Source organism: Chiloscyllium punctatum, chromosome 3 (genome assembly GCF_047496795.1).
Source record: "Chiloscyllium punctatum isolate Juve2018m chromosome 3, sChiPun1.3, whole genome shotgun sequence".
In the NCBI taxonomy this organism is placed as follows: Eukaryota; Metazoa; Chordata; class Chondrichthyes; order Orectolobiformes; family Hemiscylliidae; genus Chiloscyllium; species Chiloscyllium punctatum.
In genome coordinates, this window is record NC_092741.1 from 136,435,040 (window position 1) to 136,459,606 (window position 24,567).

General features: G+C 39.7%; 1 protein-coding gene across 7 annotated transcripts in view; it reads right to left on the minus strand.

Annotated features, from left to right (window-relative positions):
• The window catches only part of LOC140465247 (myelin transcription factor 1-like protein), a 584,786-nt gene extending 560,770 nt beyond the window's left edge, over positions 1–24,016 (minus strand). For 2 of the 7 annotated variants that reach the window (XM_072561013.1, XM_072561012.1), the window contains exon 1: positions 23,964–24,013. The gene's annotated coding sequence lies outside the window, so the exon portion shown is untranslated. Of the gene's footprint in view, positions 1–16,520; positions 16,699–17,413; positions 17,496–23,963 lie in introns of those variants that run through there. The other 5 variants (XM_072561026.1, XM_072561014.1, XM_072561017.1 and 2 more) reach the window with 4 other exon arrangements.
• Positions 24,017–24,567: the final 551 nt, after the last annotated feature.

Below are 24,567 nucleotides of genomic sequence, written 5' to 3' on the forward strand. Positions count from 1 at the left end.
AGACACTGCAGCGCACTCCATTTCTCCCAAACACCAGCAGGTAGATTGAAGACGTGAGCTGAACATTAATCAAGTGACAGCCTTTCCTGTTGCAAAAAGTGACTGGCTCATCTTACGGTACCTTGAAGGCTTTGGAAATGCAGTCTTTATGGGGCTGGACATGAGACAGCTCCTAATGCAGAGGTTTTTTTTTAATCATACTCAGGAAACGCATTTTGTCTACCTCACTAAAGGCTTGATAAGGCCATCTGTGATCAACCCTTCCCCTCACTTGCTACTTCAAAACCAATAAATTAAGTGAGCTTAATCAATGTGAATGATGGAAAAGTGAGCCTGGCAGACAAATCAGATTTTGACCAATGCTTCAAGCTCCTTCTTGGAACCACTTGCAGAATTTATGATTAGATTAGACTCCCCACAGTGTGGAATCAGGCCCTTCGGCCCAACCAGTCCACACCGACCCTCTGAAGAGTAACTCACCTAGACCCCTTTCCCTCTGAATAACACACCTAACCTATGGGCAATTTAGTATGGCCAATTCACCTGACCTGCACATCTTTGGGAGGAAACTGGAGCACCCGGAGGAAAACCACGCAAACACTGGGAGAATGTGCAAACTCCACACAGACAGTCATAGAGTCATAGAGATGTACAGCATGGAAAACCTGGGATCCTGGAGCTGTGAGGCAGCAGTGCAAACCACCGAGCCACCGTGCTGCCCATATCCTGCAATGTTTCCATCAAGTGGCACATTCCAACTTGAACTGTCCTATTCATTGAACACTAATGTGGGTTTGACATTTAACTGTTCCAGTCAAAAACTAGTCAAGCTAATCCTAAAGCAAACTAATACGCAGGCTCCATACCTGAAGAAGGGCTTTTGCCCGAAACATCGATTTTCCTGCTCCTCGGATGCTGCCTGACCTGCTGTGCTTTTCCAGCACCACTCTAATCTAAACTCTGGTTTCCAGCATCTGCAGTCCTCACTTTTGCCTAATACGCAGGAATCCACAGCCCCCTGTTAAATCCAGTACTGTATATGGAATCTCTCTCTCTCTCTCTCCCTTTCATGATAGGGGCAGTGTGAATTAAAGCTGCTGTTGATGATAAAACCTTAGATGCGGATGGCTTGTGCATGCTACAGGGAATGAGAAATTGGGAAGATCAATTGCATCAATATAACACAAAGTGACCTTCAGAGGTGAACATTCTGAAAACTTCCCCAGTGTATCACATCTCACTGCAATATATGGTCAATAAAATAAATTATTTTAGATGGCAAATTTGCATGATGTCTGAAAAATCTCATTGCTAAACTGCACATATCTTTGAGTATAAATGTAATTGAGACTGATAACAGCTTTAATATCTCACCTATATGAAAGAAGCTCAGTGAAGCATTAAATTAACATAAACAAAAATAGATTTAAATAGCTGACAACTTCATAATAGTAACAACCAAATATAAATTCAGGCTTTATTTTTTACTTATTGTTTTCCTACATGAATAGCGAAGCAAAGTTACAAAGAAAACTTATGAAATCATTTGATCAACAAGTTTTAATATTATATAATACACTATTGGGGTTAATGCTTCTTTAAAGACCCACCCACAGGTTTTGGATTCATTTGACAATGAAAAGAAATTGGGTGAAAGAGGAAGAAATCCATTGTATAAGTCAGAAATCATTGTGATGAACGTTTTGATGATGGACAGACAAGGCTGAAAGGAGATATGTAAGTTGCAGCCTCCCTCCCCTCTCAGTCAACACACGAATCTCAGCTTCTCACCTGATGGGTGATGACAGTGGCTGTCCCTCATACTGGAAATGTTGTACAGCATTCAGCATGCCAACACAAAGCTTGAAACCTGCTCAGCTGTGTACTGCTGGGGTCTGCTATGCTATTATGCTCCTTGTGATAGTATGGCATGCCTGATACAAACATGTGTGTGCATTCCAGAATGGAGTCATAAGCCATAGCATGAATAAATAACCTTGCCATTGAAGTTGTCAATTTGTTATAATGGTTACAATGGTTCTAATGAGACAGAGGATTGCACCAGAACAGCTGAATCACTGGTACCGAATCTACATGACGCACTGCCTCTGGTCACCTACCTACTTCATGTTGAGTGAAGGGAAAGGATATTCAAACTTCTCCAATCTAACCACCAAAAGCTGGAGCCCACAAGTTGAGCACATTATCTAGGCTGCCATTTCAAAGCAGGACTGAGTGAGTGTTGTACTGTCAAAACAGTGTATCTCTGCATAAAATATTAAATTGATACACTATCTCCTTTTTAACTGAATGAGAGAGAAGCCATGATATTAATCAAGAAAAAACTCTAGATTTATCTAAATGGCCTCGCCAACGTTTATCCTTCAAGCTTCAAGTCACGATGGGCAAAGGAAATCTCTTGCTGATTCCCAGCTACAACCTTCCCACAACTGATGAATCACATTGAACACCACATGGAGAGCAAGGGCACAGACTGAGCAATAAGTCTATCTTTATCACAGTTGTACAAAATATCATTTATAGATTTGATAAAATAAAAACTTGCATTCATTTTGCATTTTGCATGGCCATTGGATGTCTCATATGGAGCTAATTAAGTACTTTTCAAATGTAGTCATTCCAAATGGCACTAACATAAGTAATGTGACATACAGCACACTTGCTCAAAGGGAGCAATATGATAATGACCAGAAAATATTTTTGTGATGTTGACCGAGAGACAAATATTGGCCAGGACAGAAAACTACCCAGTTTCTCTTCATTATTATGCCATGGAATCTTTTACGTCAATTCAATGCCAGCATAGGGGCCACAGCTTAACATCTAATCCCACAGATGGCATCCTGACAATGCTGGGAGCTGACTACCGGGACTCGACAGGATGGTCAGACTTGAATTTTGCCCTTGAGCCCTAGACTGGGAGTTGAACACCAAATATTGTGAGTCAGAGAGAATAGTGTTATCAAAATACCTGTGGCAGAATAGGGATGGAGTGAATTTAGCATTGAGGAACCAGGGCTCTTGACAACTATTTTAGTACTGTGTCACATTGTACGCTACTCTGAACAGTTCAAATATTAAGTTCTGGGAAAAATAGGCCCACCCTCTTATAAATTCAGCCTTCTTCAAATGTCTGTTTCTATCTTGGTAGTGTAATGATTGTAACGAGGTCAGCTAGATGGACGTCATAGAATCTGAGTTCCCTGATTGTGGCTGTCAATCTGGTCCAATCAGGGAGTCCTGGCTGATAGATATAAACAGAAGTGCAAGGGGTTCTTTTCACTCTGAGAGCTGGCTCTGAGGAAGCTGGATCAGTGTCAAGGATTCTCCACATGTGAAGTGAGGGCAACTTGGTGATGGGATACTGACCTTTGTGGAGTTATTTCAGATTCAGATTACTTACTGTATAGAAACAGGCCCTTCAGCCCAACAAGTCCACAGTGACCCTCCGAAGAGCAACCCACCCAGACCCATTCCTCTACATTTACCCTTTCACCTAACACTACGGCCAATTTAGCATGGGCAATTCACCTAACCTGCACGTTTTTCTTTGGACTGTGGGAGGAAACCAGAGCACCCGGAGGAAACCCACACAGACAAGGCGAGAATGTGCAAACTCCACACAGCCTGAGGTGAAATTGAACCCGGGTCTCTGGCACGGTGAGGCAGCAGTGCTAATCACTGTGCCACCATGCAGCCCATTTCAGATAGCATTAATGGTACTTCTCTTCCTTAGAACTGATTCTCAGTTGGAGTGACATCCTGAATTGTTCTCATTTCTGGTTACTTCACTTGATAAGTTTTTCTGAACTCACACAACCTCTGTCATGTTCTCATATGTTTTCTATTCCAATGGAGTACATGACTCCTGGAGGTAAGAGCATGTCTTAGGCACCAGGCTTGTGTGGAGCATGGTTGATGGACCAAATATTCTCTTCTGTCAAGCATTTTCACTCATTTTTATCATCCTTTCCCTGATTTCTCAGTTTCACGTTCTCATCCTGTGTGTCAAATGCTGGCAAATACATTGGATGACTTTTGAAATAGGGGCTGCATTTATCGAGTCATTAATCAGTGCCCATTTATTTTGTTAAAGTTGCTGCATTAGATTTGAGCTGCTAGCTAACATCTGCAATTAATACTCCCTACACTATTCAGTGCCTGCATTTATTTGCTACGACTAAATCTCAAAAGTGCTTCAAGCTATCTAAAGCTAGCCTGATCTTCTTAAAGGGAAGGTGCATTCTGGCAGCTGGAGGTGTCAGAAGTGTTTTCAGAAGTGTGGGAGATTCAGCTACTGCTGAGCATGTTGGACAACATATATCAAAGTTTCACATTGCACTGGAAGTGAAAAAGGTGCCACAAAGAAGGGTGCCCTGTGACATCAAGAAAGCAAGACAGCTGCCAGGTAAACGTTCAAGAGGATTTACTGTTAGCTCCACCACTGGCACATTGGCCAACAATCCCAACCAAACAACATCCAAGTGGACCATTTGCTTGTTTTGCCTCCCCGTCATACACAAAGTACAGTGATAAATCACACCCTGAACACTCAGTTTGCAAATATTCTCAACTAATCAACCATGATAGCCATACTACCCAAACATCCTGCATAACAATATATTCTTTACACTTTCTTCCAAGAAAAAAACCTGGAGGGATAAACTTCTGCACAACTTAATCCTATAGACTGGACAGTACTGGCCATCAAAGGTAGGGTTATCACTGAGGCTGTGGCCCTCAAGGACAATTATGATGGTACTCAATTAGATTAGATTCACTACAGTGTAAAAACAGGCACTTCAGCCCAACAAGTCCACATCAACCCTCTAAAGAGTAACCCATCCAGACCATTTCCCTCTGACTAATGCACCTAATCCTATGGGCAATTTAGCATGGCCAATTCACCTGACCTGCACATCTTTGGACAGTGGGAGGAAACCAGAGCACCCAGAAGAAATCCACACAGACACAGGGAGAATGTGTAAACTCCACACAGACAGTCGCCTGAGGCGGGAATCAAACCTGGGTCCCTGGGACTGTGAGGCAACCATGCTAACCGTGCCACCCTACTCCTATACCTTAGCCTTCTTTCACCTCAAGTTAATGATGAAAACATACACTTTCTTACAGACAGCAGAAGTAGACTAGTAAGAAGATCAATATTTGGGAACTGGTTCCAGCAAGTCTGGAAAAGACCTTGTGCTCAAGCAGACAGCAGATGTTGAATGGTAACTGGGACCTCACGGAGAAGATGGTCAGTCTATCAGGGACTGGTTAAAGCTAAAACTGGGTTTTAGACTGTGTTTTCTGCGATAAAGGAACCTGGCTGTTGACACCATAGGATGAAAATTTGAAAGCATCCTGCCTTACCTCCCATAAGCAGCTCTTGGAAGCTCAGCGCATTTAAAAATAAGTTATAAGTATACTGCTTTCATCTGAGTGAACCCGCAAAGGTGACGCTGATGAACATCTCAGGAAATCAACCAAGAAACTATCATGAAAGCTACTTACATTACCTGGCCAGTTTTTAAAAAATATTTTATTGTGTTTGCTTGCCTGTCTTTTGGGTGAATGGCGCTGAAAACAAAGGTTTTTGAGTTTATAGCAGAGTCCAATTAGATTACTTGGTTGTTTAATTTTGTTCTACTAAAGTTACTACACTGTTAATAAATTGCTAAATCTTTTGTTTAAGCTCTAAACTGATGTCAAGAATCAATTATTCGCAAAGACTGAGACTGGTTTTTCAAAAAAAGTCTGGTCAGGAACCAATGGGATCAATTTTGAGAGTCTTTGAAGGCTTTAATTTTACTGTGTTATGAAAAAAAAGAGGTAGAACGGTGGATTTGGTTCAGCTGTCTGGCTCTGTGTCTTTACAATGTTTGTTTTTGTCAAATAGATGTCTTCCCCCTTGAGAGATAACACTGGTTCTGTGTCGTGTTAATTCTCTTTCAGTACTTCTCACTGAATTTCTGTCATTTCACCCATTAACAGAAAGTCATATACTGCAGACAACGATCCTCTCCTTCATTTACTCTTGTATAGATCACCCTATTTATCCTTTCTGCTGGAGACCTGCTCAATTCAGTTACAGCATGTCCCAGCACCCTCCTGTCCGAGTACGGATGTCAGTCTGTCATCAAATAGAACCCTCTTTAGCGCATATTAAATTCAACTAAATCTGTTTTATATTTCTCTCTTGCAAAGACAAAGTTAAATCAATCATTTCATGACTGCTATGAGATAAATAGTCACGTATCATTACACTTTTAACTAAATCCAGCTCATGACTGAGTCTAATATGCCTGGCACACACTACTGGAGCATATTGTGGCGGAAAAATATCTTAGAAACAATTAAGCAATTTACTACCAGTTTGTCATTCACTCATCTTCTTATCCCTCTCTACATGAAAGTTAAAATCCCTCATCAAAACTATGTTGTCATTACTGCATGCTGATTTAAAGGTTCTATCAATGCTTTGATACACAACTTATATTGTATAATCATAAAATCTTTTCCTTTTCAATTTTATCCATAAAGTCTTCATTACCTGCTTACTTTTGTTATACCCTTTCATCACTGCAGTGATTTCACTGAAATACAGAGGCCACTCCCATCCCACAACTAATTTCTTCACCTTTCCTAAGGATTTTTAACCTAGAATATTTGATTCCATTCCAAACTGTCTTGCTGTCATATCTCAGTAATGGCTGCCATGTCATACTTTACAAATTGCATTTGAGCCTGCAATTCAATCAATTTGTTTCTTACACTTTACGAAATCATACAAAAACAATTCAGCTACATTAATTACATTATGTTAAATTGTCCCTTCACCTGCACTGCCAAAAGTACACGTTCTAGATGATTCTCTAATTTCTACCCTTGTATTTCCTTTGCAAACATTTCAAAATACTTGAGCTCCACTCGCTCTCATTGATTCTTTTAGAGTCCTTGTGATCACCACTTAACCATTCTACAAGGGCTATTTGGCTTAGTAAGAGTCAAAAGTATAGTTCATTCTTGTTGTAATGCTGGCACTCACACCATGTCAAATGGAAACCCACTTTATCACACCACTACATCAGTCATGTGCGTACCTCTCTTATCTGCTTATCCCTACACCTATAATTTGCACATGATTTGTGCAACACTTCAGATACCATAAACATTGACTTCTAATTCTTTGATTTGGCTCCTTGCTCCTGGTATTCTCCTTTATGTTGTTGGAAGTCTTCTTTATGTTTGGTTCCAACATGGATTGCAATGATTCGATCTGAGCCCCTCCCTTTCTTCTTTAATATGCTTCCAAGCTAGTTCAAGATGGCCCTCACATTGACACCAGACATGGGATTTTTGATTCAGCTTACAAAGGGTGTTAAATGTCCCCCACCAACATCCTGAATTCCCTGTTAATACCATACACTTTCCTTCCTATCCTGTTTGGATGGTCTCCTGCTCTAGAATGCACTGACAGTAGACTGGCTGTCCTTATTCTCTCAGGGAGCAAGTACAATACAGTTATCATATACCTCGTTCTAGGAGGATCTTCCTCCTCTTGCACTGTAGAGTATTAGTCACACTAACCCCTTTCTGAACCTGCAGCTCTATAGAAAAATCCATTAAACTGTTCCTCAAAGTAACCTAAGCCAAATAAAAATCAACACTATGAGAATTAATCTAAAGCTTTTTAAAACATGTTTTGTGAGATATGGACAACAATTCTCCTGCTTTTAATCATTAGCATTGTCAGAGCCTCTATTAAAGTGAAAAGCTTCTCAGTTATTTCCAATAACTTTCTGATCTTTTAAAAGCTTCATACTGACCAATTGTTACTTGCAGAGATTGATGCTTCAATCCAAACAAAATTGTTTCTATTGCAACTTAGGCTCTCTCACTGCTGTAAAATTGTGGTTAAGTCACAAGCCAAGTAAAACAACTGCACACTGCTCTATAAATTTGAATTATTCCCATCTTCAGTGTTCAAAACTTGCAAACCAAGCTTGGCACAAGAATGTGAACAGCAGATAGCGGGGGTATTTTTCATCTTGACTGGATGTCTGGCAATCACACCACCTGTCCAACATTTTCAGGTTTGGACCTCACTCAAATGTACTGAGTGAGCTGCCAGTGCTACATGAACACTGATAGTTCACTGATTCCAAGGAGTTAGGGAGTGGGGAGGGGAGAGTAGGTGACACAAATCTGGCAGTCCTTTACAAAGCCAGGCCAGCAGAATCAAGTTCCTCCTGTTCTCACCAATATGGGTTAAAACCTTACCTTCAAGGTTTCCAGAGTAGTCTTGAGCATTCTCTTTAAGGACCACTGTATAGCTCCCAAAATCTTAAATTCCACTCGTTTGAGGGCATACAGAATACACTCTGGTTGGTGCAGGACCAGAATTTAATTTTATTTCATTCACTCATGGGATGAAGGAATCGTTGGCTCAGCCAGCATTTATTTCCCATCCCAAATTTCCCAGAGGGCAGTTAAGGGTCAACCATATTGCTGTGGGTCTGGAATCATATGTAGGTCCAACCGAGTAAGGATGGCCATTTTCCTCCCTAAAGGACATTCAGTGAACCAGATTGATTTTTCCGACAATCGACAATGAGTTCATGGTCATCATAAGACTCTGAATTCTGTATCAAGGTTCTAAATCCATCTTCGGAAAACCTAAAAACCTGATTGAGAGTCTACCCTGCTTTTAGTGGAAGCTCTGGGTTTTAAGTTAAGGCCTGCTTGAAAATAAAATTAGATGCTCTGTGACACAACTGAACAGAATTTATTTTCCAGGTCTTCATATCATAAAGACTTCTGAATTATAAATACTAAATAATGGAGCCAATATGAAATATGACAACAATAATTTGGGCTGTAGTGTCTTTAATAATATGTAAAAGAATGTATTCACAGAAACAGGGACTTTGGCCCATCATTTCTGTGCTGACCCTGATGCCATTCTGAAATAGTTCTGTTTGATTGCATATGTCCACCTCCTTTCCTTCCCTGACTGTCCATACATCTGTCTAAACACCTCTTACACTCTGGTAATGTATCTGCTTCTACTAACTTTCCTGACCAGCATGTTACAGGCACCTACCACCCTCGGTGTAAAAAAGTCTTCCATGAACATTTTCTTTAAACTTTCCCCCTCTCACTTTAAACATATACCCCTTAGTACATGCCATTTCCACCCTGGGAAAAAGATTCTGACTATCCACCTATCCACGCCTCTCATAATTTTACATATTTCTATCAGGTCGCCCCTCAGCCTCTAATGGTCCAGTAAAAACATCCAAGTTTGTCCAACTTCTCCTTATAGCTAATATACCCCAATCCAGGCAACATCCTGGTTAACCTCCTTGGCCTCTCCAAAGGCTCCATATCCTTCCCATAATATGGCGACCAGAACTGCATACTATACTCCAAACATGGCCTAACTAAAGTCTTACACAGCTGCAACATGAATTTTATATTCCGTGCCCCAACCAATGAAGGCAGGAATGCTGTATGCCACCTTTACCACTAATCCACTAGTGTTCTCATGTTCAGGGAGCTATGAACTTGGACCCCAAGTATATCAATTTTTCTAAGGTTCCTGCCATGTACTGTATATTCTGCTCTTGCAATTAACCTTCCAAAATATATCACCTCACACTTGTCCAGACTAAACTCCATCTGCTATTTCTCCATCCAACTTTCCCACTGATCTATATCCTTCTGTAAGCTTTAATAACCTTCCTCACTATCTATAACTCAAACAATTTTTCGATTGCCTGCAAACTTATTAATCAAACCACCTACATTTTCATCCAACCAATACAAATTAGGCTGCATTTGCTGCTACTGCAACTGCAAGGATCATACTCACTGCACATGCAGTTGCAGTGCCTGTGACGTTATTGATAACAATGCCAAAGACCACTTCAAATAGCAAAGAACAATGTTTCAGATTGCTGGTCCTTTGCCAACCCTTCACCACCTCACTTGCTATGCAATGCACTGCCGCTCTTGTTGAGTCTCTCCCCACCCTTCTCCATACCCTTGAGCCCTTGCTGCTCATCTACAAACATATGCGGCTGAAATGGGGAGCTAAGGTGGTGAGCAAGACAGCAAATGTGTGGGGTTTGGGGCAAGAAACAAGTGAAGCAGAGAATCAGACAGGAAGTGAGAGGCAGCAGGCTCAGGCAACCAGCAAGTCAGCAGCACCAACTCTCTGTTTAAGTAACTGCACTGTAAAAATTAACACAAAACCAATGGAGGAAATGTTAGGACAAGTGACCAAAAACATGGATCAAAAAGACAGGATAAAGGAGGATAAAGGTGCAGGGGCTAAGGGAAGGAAATTAAGTTAAGAAATCATGCACACCCAAGCTTGATATCAACAAACCACTACACAATAGACAACGGTACATTTTATGCTTTGTAGTATTATCCAAAAGCTTCTCTTGTTCCAAGTGCTTGATGTTTTCAGCGCTTCAATCCAGCAATGTACAGCAAATGTTCTTAATGAATATTAATAATGAGCTTCCTCAGACTAACAGCTGCTTGGAATGAGGATGTGGTGAGCTAATGGAGAACAACAAAGCTGTTAATGGTGCGTAACTTGTAGATGCTGGTATGCCATTTAATAAATGCAATAGATAAAATTTCAGTGACTTACTACATAGTTTGCTGTGAGATCAAACTTATAACAATATACAATTAAGTAAAAAGTAAAATGTAATCTTTCTGACATTGAAATAAAACGAGCCAACATGTCTTCTCCGTCTCTCAATTTTTCACTTTTTCTCTCAAGTCTTTTCAGTTATGCAAGCATTTCTCTCTCCCTCTCACCCACACGCGCATATACACATGGAAATATGAGATGTTTCAGCCACAAAATCAAAACATGAGATTCTGACAGAGCTCGCAGCTGACATGGTTCATCATTAAGGACTCAAGAAAACTCATCTGTTTCTTCCCCATTTCCAAATTTCTTCTCTTTAGATGGCATACACACCAGAATAGCATGCAATACGCCCCACAGTGTCGCTAATCTTATGTTGTGTGTATGTTCGGGATTGGGAATGTTGTCATGCTATTTAACTATGCGGTATTAGAGCAGAGTTTAATTCTATCCTCAATCAATGTTCATGCACAAACACTTTCTAACTGCAATCACTGTATAGGAAGTGGGAAAAGGGAACTTGCAGTCTGACTGGCACTTGAAGACTAAGAAATGCAGAAATTCTGATAGCACATGCACCCCTATGACATGGATTAAATATGTGCAGTTCACGTTCAAGATGCATTGTAACCCAATGGCTGTGGATTGCTTAGCCCTGTTTATCACATGCTGCTTCTACTATTTAGTATCTATGCAGTTCTATGTTGTAGATTCACCAGGTTGACATCTCATTTTTGGGTAAGTCTGGTGCTGCTCCCAGCATGCTGTCCTGCAACTTTCATTGAACCAGTTTGTCCACTGACTTGATGGTAGTGTGAGGTCCATGCGAGGCCATTTGGCTATAGTTTTTGGTTAAATACAAATCAGCATCCACTAATGACTCACAGCCCCTCATGGATGCTCTGAGAGTTGGTAGACATGTTCAAATCTCTCTCAACTAGCACAATGTCAGAAGTCACATGACACCAGGTTATGGTCCAACAGATTTATTTTAAATCACAAGCTTTTGGAGTGCTACACTTCATCTGATGAAAGAGCAGCATTCCAAAAGCTTATGATTTCAAATAAACCTGTTGGGTTATAACCTGGTGTCATGTAACTTCTGACTTTACCCACCATAGTTCAACACTGGCAACTCCACGTTATAGTTAACACAACGGTAATTGAGGGTACCGTCAATATAAAGATGGGATGTTGTCTTCACAAGAACTATGTAGTAGTAACTTACACTGTAAGATTACAACAGGGGAAAACAAAATTAGATCATATGTGGTAATATTAGGTTTTGTGTGCCTGCTATATGCAGAACAGAATTGGCCCACAAATAGATGTCAAATGGCTAATGAGTCTTCAAATAGTGTGAGTGAAAAAAGGACTTGAATGCTATAAACATGGACTACACATACTGTGGAATTGAGTAAGGCTCCCTGACCGATGAGATCTGCTCCCTTCCATGTATGCTGAAATAAATATCTTTGCTTACTTGAACTCTGCATATCTGAGAGTGGCCTTTTCATGAGAACAACTGATGTAGCCAACAGGATTTCCAGGATCAATAAACATTACTGGATCAAATGTTGACATCAAAAGATAGGTGAGTACCTTTACTTTCCCATCAGAAGTCAGTAGGTCAAATGAGGAGTGCAAATCAAGGAATGGATCTGGGTCTGTGGGTGAAGTAACCAAAGACAGTGCAGCATATGGATCATGTTCCTTGACAGAAACAAGTATTGTTTCTGGGGTAAACAGAGGAAATTGAAAGAATGACTGTAGGGTAAAACAGGACAGAGAACTTATTCAGGAATGTATGAGGGGTAATTCTTCAGATATACAAGGCATTGTCCCAGCAGTTACAAAGATACTTCATATTTAATACTTCTTGGAGGGCTCTGTTGAAGGAATTTGTTTCAAGTTTTGTACCCTGGACTGATTTATTTAAAAGAAAGCTCATTGAGGGACACTGGAGTTTTTTTAAGCAAGGCGTCTGAGAAATTGCAACTGATAAGAACTCTTGTTTCTGCCGGACCCCTGTTGGGAAGTAAAGAACAGTCATAGATTCCTCAGATAAACAAGGTGTAGTTCCTTAGGTATATTAGGCAAATTAGAGAACAACCATAGAGAAGAACAAGAGGATCCATTTCCCACAGTTAATAAAATTATCATAGAGTAAAATGGGATGATCCATTCCCCATAGAAGTGTGACAATGGGTGGACTGGAATCCTCAGACCAGGAACATGAGCCAAGGTGGAGACTCAATGGGTCACTCACTGAATCTTTGATGGTCATGAACATGAAAGAGGACTGGGACCCTACATAATTCCTGGAATGAAATAAGGAAAAGCGAGAAGCAGATAATTGAAGAGAATAATTTAAGTGCATCTCAAATGTGTCAATCAGAAAAAAAACTGAGATAGGTAATTTAACATAAGAAAGGGAAAACCTTATATTAAAAAAAGTACTTTGGATTAGCAATGTGTCTTGGGAATAGTACATGAGCCAGAAGATGATACATAACTTGAGGAGGAGGACAAACCGAGCATAAGGAGATCATACAATCACTGATGAAGGCAGTAAACCTGTCAAATCAGCTGGCAGTCATAAAGGTTAACAACACATAACCCCATTCAAAGAATAAAGAACAGCACAGAACAGGTCCTTCAGCCCACCAGGATTGCACCAACACATGATGCCTTTCAAAATTAAAAATATTTTGCATCTACGCAGGTCATATCCCTCTATTCTTTGCCTCTTCATATATTTATTAAAATGCCTCTTAAATATTGCTCTTGTACCCACCTCCACCATCTTCTCTGGCAGTGCATTCCAGGCACCCACCACCTCCATGCAAAAAACTTGCCTCTCACATCTCCTTTTAACTTACCTCCTTTTACCGGAAACCTATGTCCCCTAGTAATTGACATTTCTCGTCTGGGAATAAGACTCCAACTATCCATTCTATCTATTTGTCTCATAATTTTGTAAACCTGTCTCAAGTTGCCCCTAATCCTCCAATGTTCAAGTGAAAAAAAAACCTAGCTTGTCTAATATCTCCTCATGGTGAAAACCCTCCAAACCAGGCAACATCCAGGTAAACCATTTCTGTGTCCTCTCCAAAGCCTCCATATCCTTCTAGTAGTACGATGACCAGAACTGTACAAAATATTCCAAATTTGCCCTAACTAAAGTTCTATACAGTTGCAACATGACTGGTTAACTTTTATATTCAATGCCCCATCTAATGAAGGCAAGCAAACCATATGCCTCCTTGACCACCTTATCCAGTTGTGTTACTAGGAAACTGTGGACCTGTATTCCTAGATCCCTCTATATGTTGATGTTGCTTCAGGTTGTACCATTTATTTCATGCTTCCCATCCACATTAGATCTTCCAAATACATCATGTCTCATTGGTCCAGATTAAACTCCATATGCCATTTCTCTGCCCATGTCTCCAGCCTATCCATATCCTGCTGTATCCTCTGGCAATCCTCCTCACTATCTGCAGCTCTCCTAAGTTTTATGTCATCTGCAAACTTACCAATTAGACCACCTACATTTTCATCCAAATCACTTACATATACTACAAACAACAGGGGTCCCAGCGCTGATCCATGTGGAACACCACTTGTCACAGATCTCCAGTCAGAAAAACACCTTCCCACCACTACTCTGTGTCTTCTGTATCCATCTTACCAGTTCACCACGGATCACATGTGACTTCTCCTTTAATATCAGCCTGCCATGAGGGACCTTGCCAAAGGCATTGTTCAAGTCCACATAGATATCTACCACCTCATCTTTTCTCATCAATCATCTTTGTCACTTCCTCAAAACTTCAATCAACTTTGCGAGACATAACCCTCTCTGCACCAATTAATGTGATTATGTCCATTTTTTCCAAATATGAGTAATTCTTAACCCTAAAATTCTTTTCCAATAATTTTCCTACCACTGCCGTAAGGCTCACCGGCCTGTCATTTCCCGTTTTATCCCTGTTTTATTTCTTAAACAAAGGAACAATATTAGCTGTTCTCCACTCCCCTGGGACCCCTACTTTGGTCAAAAAGGATACAAAGATTTCATACAAGGACACAGCAATTTCCTTACATACCTCAGTGTTCTGGGATAGATCTTATCAGGACCTGGAGACTTGTCTTTTCAATAATCTTTTCAAAATACCCAACATCCTCCTTTTTTATATCGACGTGCCCTAGAATAATAACATACCTCTCCCGAGTCTCACCATCATGTCTGACTGCTTTGTGAGTACTGATGCAAAGTATTAGTAAGGACCTCACCCATTTCCTCCAGCTCCATGTATAACTTCCCTACTCAGTCCATGAGATGACCTACCCTTTCTCTAGATACCCTCATGTTCCTTACATAGGTATAAAACACCTTTGGATTTTCCTGTTTGCCAAAGACATTTCATTGCCCCTTTTAGCCCACCTAATTCCTTGTCTGAGTTCTTTCCTGCTATTTTTGTATTCTTCAAGGGCTCTGTCTGTCTACAGTTTCCTAAATGTGTGCCTTCTTTTTCTGTTTGAGAAAGTCAACATGGGAATCAGTGGATAGATCAGGCAGTGAAACACACCACAAAACCTTTATCCTGACATTGGCATCAATGTTAAAAATTAGGAAGATGATACACACCAGAAAAATTGGGAAGAGTGTGAAGAGAAAGGGGCAAGTAAGGTGGGGGAGGGGTGAATTTGGCAAAATGGATTCTGATAAAGAGGTCCCTAGATAGGCCCAGGTTCGACCTGAGATGAGAGGGGCTGTAAAAGGTGATAATGATCAGTGATACTGAATGAGACCAGAAAAAGAAGATGTAAACATTGGTTACAAGTGAAATCTTATAACTCACAATCTGTTTCTGTCAACGGGAAAACAAGTAGCCATTCTTTTGACCATTTAGTAACAAACAGGTGTCCAGGGTCTGGCATGCCTGGAAGGTTATCAGTGACCACCATCCTATGATGAATAGTCACAGCTTGGGACTCCCCAGTGATCCACATGTCTACTAACATCCCCACAAACATATCTAATCCAGGTATGGGAAACAGACTACCAACGCATCAAATACTATAATTACTGGTGCAACTCCAGACAAATATCTGGAGACAAAGTGCAAGAGAGTTATTCCAGAGTCCTGGCCAATATTTATGTCTCAAAATTCATTGCAAAAACGTCATTTTCACATGGTTGCTTGTTGTGTGCATATCAGACATCACGTTACCTACACAATGACCGTGATTACACATTTTCAAAAAGTCCTCCATTGTTCATTTTACGATAATGTAATCAGTATTATGGTTGTGAAATGCAAATCTTTCTTTTAAACCATGTGCCAAATTTTGAATTTTTTTCCCTTGGTTTTGTTAAAGTGCCTTGCCTCAGGCAGCACTTGCCCACATCCACTCCAGGCAAACTCTAGGCTGATGGATTAGGATTCGGAGTTTCAGGTATTGGTGGGGCTGATGCAATGGATGTCATTGGGTAGATACTGTCTCAAATCCGCGCATGTGTATGATCATACCGCACTTGAGCAGTCACCAAAGACACTCAAGGTGCAGCAACAAAAGTCCTTGAGTGTGGAGTAAGAAGTCAACGGTACCAATAGAGTAATATCTACTTATGCTATATATATCTACTTATGATATATATATATATATATATATATATATATATACTTAACAGCTGTATCATAATGAGCTCAGATCACATGGGACTGAGATCTGCAAGAAGGCACTAAGAAAATGCACCTCCATCACAGTCAGGTATATTGTTTATCATCAATGAACGGCAACAATTTTCACTCACCTTGAGTTCAGCCCTTGCATGCCTCAAGTTACTGGAAGTTCCCAAAAGTGACAGTAGATATTTTGAGCAGTCCCCTCGGTTGCTGCCCAGAGGAATCCAGGACAAATGACTTCCCAGAGAACCAATACCTGAGCATGTGATGGAAAGCCAAATTACAGGACTATCCCTGAAAATCCACCTACAATAAATAATGATAGTAAATGAAGCTGTGCAGGAATGGATTGGCATCATACGGTTTAATAGTTCAATTCTAATGTGCTCTAGCACTGTGCCTCTCCTCTAGCCTCAATTGTCAGAGGCTATTTACAATATAAGTGACTTCAAAGGTAATGTGTAATGATAAATAATTTGGTATAACCCACGTTACACTATCTCCTAAATATAAAATAGACTCCTCTGAATTTATAATCACGTTTTATAAAGTACCAGATCATTAAAAGAAATAGTATACCATTCACTAGTAATTCAGGAATGTCTTTTCATTACTGTGTGCTGGTCTTCAGCTCTATCTCGCAAGTACTCACTTGAAATGACAAGTGTGATTTTATTTACCCATGAATACTAAAGGACAGCTTGTATTTTTAAATAAATTCTAAAGGACACCAACAAGCAGAAATTATTTTTACTAATATTACTTTCCTTGAATGGAGTAACGAAATATCAGACTGGAACTTTGAATAAATTACTGTTCAGGGATATGGAACGATTTCAGATTCAAGTTTATAAATTTATACAACTCGGTTAAATAAATTTGGAAATTCAAAGTTCGATTAATCTAGCAATTGGAATTATGCCGCCATTTTACCACATGAATGATGTATTTCAACAGTTACTTCCACTTAGTGTTGTACAGGTAATAGTCCTGAAAAGAGTTCATGTTGAAATTGTATTACCTCTACCCAGCCTCTTGATGCCACACAGCTCTTGGGTGGACAAGCAGTTAGTCTTTCCCAAGGTCCTGGAGGAGTCAGATGTGACATACCTGGCTGCTGTTGGTGTAATTAGGATTTCTTACCAGAGATTTATCCCTCCTGCCTCTGCTCTCTGGCCCACCTACACTGACTGACTGACTTATGGATTTTTTGTTCGTCTCTCTGTGTGTCCCTAGAACGCAGTTGCTAGGCAACAGCAGTTTTTCTTTCAAATTTTTTAAAGCTCTAAACCAGCAAGTTCAATCTCTTCAGTTCAACATTTGTAAAAAAAAATTGCTCCTAACATTATCCATTGCTATGGATTTATAACATGTCTGTAAAATATTTGTTGCCATAGCAACTCAGATTTCTTGAGTGTGGGAGTAGGGGTGTGGGTTGGGGGATGCAGGTGATTGGCCTTGTGGACTGAATGACCATTATGGATTGATATTGACCGCATGAGATTGGATTTCTATTGTGGATGTGCTGAATGTCGGGCTTGTCTTCTTACCCTGACTATGGTGAAGGCTGTAGTGTTGTGGGTCAGACCTGCCTTCGGGCAGAGAATTCATGAAGGAGTTTATTGCCATTACTTGTAAAATAGGTTGACTGAGTGTCATATCAGGCTCTGGGTATCAACCACTGGCAGATGATGGTTGAGTGCTGCCACGAATCCTATTTTCTAATCTTCCAAAATAAACAATAACGGTTTGGAAACCACCTCATGAGCCAAGGTAACAGAAGCTCAGATATGTAATGGAAATTTACACAAAAGCTTATCAATCCTCTCTCCCATGCTGAGTCGAAGGGCCTGCAAAAGTATCAGTGGTAGCATAGACCACTCGAGGATCTCAACAATACGTGACATTTGTCTGACATAACAGGTGTAGTTCACTGCACAAGAACAATAGGTATAACTAACATTAGCTAATTAGACATAATACAACTACCAGAAGCCAGGAGTGTCCCGAGTGCCACTGGCGTATGCTGCAAGGATCGACAAGTTGGTAATCAACCTGTTTGGCGGTGTTTTTAATGTATATTTCTTAGCCATTCAATCCTAGGGCAGGGCCTGTATTAAAGAAAGATCTTGACTCTTGCAAGTGAGCAGCAACTGACTTTATTCAACATAACAACGTATAAAGGATAACAAAAAATAAAGCATCTTACTTGGAGCCTTACAAACACAGACTCAAATTCCAAATGATCCAACATCGTTGTGTCAAAGTTCCTTTCAGACATGATCAGCCACTACTTCCTTTACCTTATAGGAAGTGAACTCAAGGGGATTTTTCTTTATTCATTCATAGAATGTGGGCGGCACTGGCTAGGCTAGCACTTATTGCCCATTCCTAATTGCTTAGACAGAGTTGAGAGTCAACCACCTTGTCACTTGGCCTGGAGTCGCATGTAGGCCAGATCAGGTAAGAATATTCTGAAGGACATTAGTGAACCAGATGGGCTTTTCCTGACAACTGGCTTTATGGTCATCATTTTAATTCCCAATTTCTTTTTTAAGTAAATTCAAGTCCATAGCAGGATTCGAACCCAAGGTACCCAGAATATTACCTGGCTCACCAGATGAATAGTCTAGCAGTTATACCACTAGCCATCACCTCCCCAAGTTTCTTGCTCAGGGACGCTACTCACTTTGTCAAAAGACCTCCAAGAAATCAGCAATTAATCATATTTAACAAAAGATTTCATTTTTTTACATATAAATATATTTGAATTCTTTAATCTCTCCTTAAAGTGGATTTAAATTTTAGAACTTGGTGTGAGATGTTTTTAAAGGCAGAGTCTAGCAATCTCAAGTCATTACAGGCTGATAACGAAGAGCAGCACACAAAATAAGCACTCACTCTTTGACTCTTGTTAATAAATGGACACTTTGAAATTTTAAAGGAAACAATACACGTTAATGCAGATAGCCACTCCATCAAAGTTAATCAACATGTACCTATAAATGTGATGCTGATTTTGCAATACAGTGTAGCCAGTGTTGCACAGGCTCAATTTTATTTGCTAGTTTTGGAATCTGGTAAATTGGCACAATTTCAAGTTAGATATACTGCTCCTTTAGAAAAGGCAAAGACAGTCAGACAGACAGACAGTCAGACAGTCAGACAGACAGACAGTCAGTCAGACAGACAGTCAGACAGTCAGTTCATCTGTTAATGAAGTATGTTGCTGCTGCGTCAACATTAGTTCAGCCTTATGCAGAGCAATTAAAGTGCCCCTCTTCTTGCTAAAAATCACAGTTTTCCTATTTGCAGTTCAGTAGAAAATCACATTCAATCATGGTTATTGCTTTTTGAGAAATACAGCAAAAGGAAAGTTCGATCGTTTCTGCACTGCAGTCAAAATGCGTCCAAGATCTGGGCATTTTCCTCATGCTTACAATTACACCCTGGTGCGACTGTCATGCAAAGTAAGCTTGGATCCTTTTAAAATTGATCTGTAAAACCATAATATGCATAAGAGTACTGGATGATTATTTAAATAGAAACAACGTTCAGGGTAATAGGGAAAAGGCAGGGAATTCTTGCTAGGTTAAAATTCTCAAAGCTGATACAGACACAATAAGTAACATTCTAGAACAACTCTGAATTTTGTTTCCCCAATCAGAGAAGGAGACTATCCAACATTATCATAAACACAGAAAGCACATTGGTTTATTCAGTAGTACTACTGATCAAGACCATCTGTCCGCTATAACATACCACTGTTCATCATTAGCAATTGGTGATACTCACCTGGGATGACTGAGCACAAAGAATAAGATGCAAGTCTAGTACTACATTACAAGTTTGCTCTGTTGCCCATAAGGGAAATGCCATCATTCCTGTACAATCTGCATTGATATAGTATATTCAAAACAGCAAAATGTCCCAGGGTGTTTCACGATGCCTTATCAAACAATTCTGCCATCAATCCATGTATTAGACTAGATAACTAAAACCTTAGTGCGATTCAAGGTGTGTGAGGTAAATACTTCAATATCAGTTACTGCAAAGTTTGGAATTTGAAAACGTAGGATTTAGGTTTAGTCTGTGAGTATGAATTTGTTTAATGATTACCTTTAAAAAAGCCTGTAGCCATGGTGATTTCTTTTCAAACACAGTATGAGAGCAAGATGTTAGGTGAGCTTTAAGGTAGAATTTTCCAGAATTTTTCTTTCAATCTTAGGGGAAACACCCATCTTAGGTGGGCGGCATGGTGGCACAGTGGTTAGCACTGCTGCCTCACAGCACCAGAGACCTGGGTTCAATTCCCACCTCAGGCGACTGACTGTGTGGAGTTTACATGTTCTTCCTGTGTCTGTGTGGGTTTTCTCCCACAGTCCAAAGATATGCAGGCCAGGTGAATTGGCCATGCTAAATTGCCCGTAGTGTTAGGGGTATGGGTGGGTTGCGCTTCGGTGGGTCGGTGTGGACTTGTTGGGCCGAGGGCCTGTTTTCACACTGTAGGTAATCTAATCTAAACATGTGTTGCTGATAGAAAGCCCTTTTAATTTCAGTATTGCATAAGGCGTTGTTGGAGATGGAAGCCTATAAAAGTTGCTCCTGAAGACAGGAGGCTTTTTTAAACTGCTAGAAATAGGATACCTCAGTGTTGTGAGTTTAGTTTGAAAGTTTCAGACCCTAAATATTTGGTTAAACCCTGAAGAGATTACCTGAAGCTAAGAAAGTCAAAGCTCACTTGTATGACAACTTCAGGAAAGAGCTATCAGATTCTCAGGACTAAAAATAGATGCCACAGTTAGGTCAAGACTGATATGATGGAGAAGGGAATTTTCTCAGGTGATGTGAGTACTATAAATCAGTAATATTGGGATTAGTGGTACCGCATCTTACAGTGTGTTTTGAAATCTTTAAACATGTGTTTTATATAGATGGAATTGGGTTTAATTTATTTATCTCCATTTCTTTCACATAATAAACTTCGATGTTAAAACGAAATCTCCAACATTGTGTGTTTGTGTTTCAGTGACAAACCACTTTGTTAAAATCACATGATCTATCAAGCCAGGTTTCAGTCTGAGATCTGCTTATCCAGAAATAACATCAGAGGGGATTACAACATAGATCAAAGAGCTGGATTTAAGGAACATTTTAAAATGAGAAATAGAGAGGCAAAGACCGTGAATGTAGCCATTATTGTAACCATAAACATCGGTGACAAACAGTACTTCATTTTTTTGGAAGGCCCCATGAAGAATTCTCAAGGGAGATTACTTTTTGGTTTTCAAGGGTTTCGTTTTTAGTCTCACTGATTCATTTACTAGATAATGCAGCTATATAGTAGCAATACCATCTCTATTTGCAATAATGCATGGAGAACTTGGACTCCCAGAAAGCAGAATGAGAAAAATTAATCAATATCCCAATTCTGGTTCAGGAATGGGGAGGATTAAATGCTTAATATTCCTGAATAAAAGGTGTAGTCAGCTAGCTGGACATCATAGACTATATGTTCCATAATTAGGCTGTTATTCTGATCTAATCAGAGAGCCCTGCTGACATGAAAATATTGAGTGTCAGAGATACAGCCACTCTGGTGCCTGACTCTATATGAGGCAGTATCATCAAGGGCAGCTCATGTGTAAATAAAGAGTGACTTGGAGAGGAGATATTGCCCTCCATGATGTTATTTCAGAAGGTAGGAGAAAAAAAAACACTCAAATAGGTGAGACAGTAAGTCATAAAAGAAATAAGAAATTTACAAACATATACAAATAGGTGAATGGGCCAAAATGTGGCAAATAGAGTTTAACATTAAAAAATTATGAGGTTGTCCATCTTGGTTAGGAGATTAAAAAGGCAATTTATCTATATGGAGCAATACTTCAAAAGGCTTTAGTACAGAGGAATCTGGGTGTCTTCATTCATTAATTATATGTATTTATTCCTAAAGGAATCAAACATAAAAGTAGGGAAGAGTTGTTGCAACTTCACAAAGCATTGGTGAGACTGCATCTGAAGTATTGTCCCTTTACTTGTATTTGCTTTGGAGGCATTTCAGAGAAGGAGGCAGTTCAGTTCAGATTAATTCCAGTGATGAAGGGCTTATTTTATGAGGAAAGGTTGAGCAGTTTAGGCCTGTACTCGCTGGAGTTTTGAAGAATGAAAGGTGACTTGCAGATTTGTAATTCATAAGGGGTAAAGAGCTATAGAGAGCGAACAGGCAAGTAGAGGTGAGGTCAAGATGAAATCAGCCATTATTGTATTAAATGGCAGAGCAGGCTACAGGGACTGAATTGCCTTTTTCTGTTCCTAGTTCTTATCTTCTTATGTAAAAGGAAGGGATAGCAGTTTTAAGGCAAATGTTGATCAGCAAGGGGATCAAGGGTTACTATGAGAAAGCAAGAGAATGGGGTTAAGAAACAGATCAGCCATGATCAACCGGTGACTCGATGGGCCAAGTAGCCTAATTCTGCTCCTGTCTCTTATGGTCTTACTGTCTATTATCGTACAAAAAGGACAGAATTTCTTGACAGTCCAACTTACTATTTGTGGAATTAATAAACATTAAAAGTTTATTGTTATATTTTGAAACCCACCAAACTGTAGGAAGATGCAGAATTTCAAAAAGGCTCTTCAACTGTACGGCAGTGATAGTGGAAGACTTGTAACTATCCAATATTGAATGAGTCAATCATTTTGTTACGAGAGATCTGAACTGTTCTTTTCCATGGCTAACCTAAACCTTTTGATATTATGGTTAAGGTTCCCTAAATAGACCTCTACTGACATTGGATTTAGTTCATTCCCCAAAACCAGATCCACCAATGTTGCCTTCCATGCTGTGCTGGAAACATACTGATTCAGAAACGTCTCCCGAACACATTTCAAAACGTCTTGTTCTTCGCTTCCCTTTAAACTATTACTATTCCAGTTTTATTTCTAATTCAAGTAACATTACAATTATTCTTTGCTCGTCAATAAAATTTCCTTATAAAACTGTTCCTCTTTCCTCCAACTTGGTACACTATAGAATATTCTCTGAAAAGAGTATTCCCTATTTGCCAAATTCCTATTTTTGTATTATTAGCTAATTTTGAGATTGTGCCTTTAACACCAGGTAACATCCAATTATCCACTCAAGTCTGCATCCTTTCATTAGAACCCAGATCACAGACCAGAAACATTAATACTGGAGAGAGAAACAGTGCAGCATCATAACTTTATGCTTTTAAAACCAGCAAGTGATTTGGATAATGAACATAATACTTGAGAAATACTTACAACTGAAATAATAGACAAAACTTACTTTTATTTTGAGATGAAATTTATGAAATCAGCAGCTTAGGGCAATTATAGTTACATTTTTTTCTGATAATCACGAACCATGTAAAATGAACACTTGCAATAATCCACAACAGAAACCTTTCCACAAAGTTGCATTCAGGGAAAATGAATTTTAAAACTTGCAGACATTTGGGATAAATTTATGATACAATAAGACAAACATTCAAGTTAAGATTAAATGGATTTCCTGATGTTTATTTCCTTAAATCCAAAACACTCACCTTTTATTGATGCTTCACTGTCGAGGTTTGGCTCAGGGTCACCGTGTGCTTTGTACACTGAACCCATTTAATGGACTCACATTTCTTAACACAAGGTTAGATGTTGGTATGGAAATGGTTTGCGCACTTTTGTGCTCATGTTTTCTGTGGGAGAAGAGTAATTAGCATATCTCCAATGGCATTTCTGATGTGCGAATTTTCCAATATTTCTCTGGATTCCGAAAGACTTAGGAAGCAAAATTGGACAGTCCCAAAATTGGGGACAGTGATGAAGCATGATTAACCCATACACATTCAAAGCGGTGCAGGTGACAAACAAGCTTCACACTGACTGCTCGTTTTAATGATCCTGCCATGTAGCAGCACTAAGCATTCTGTCAAGCAGCTATACTTTTCAGTAACGGGACATCTTCAAATGAGGTAAGCACCACTTAAAGCTGGATCGTCCTATTTAAAATCCTACTTGTTAAAGACATGGATAGATTCTATCTGCACAGGATGAGGACTATTTATAAAAGGGTCGAAGACCAGCAAGCACATACAGAAATAAAGAAATAGGCTAGTGAGCAAGCTGTTAGGTTCTCAAGTGTCATGTTGAAAGCCT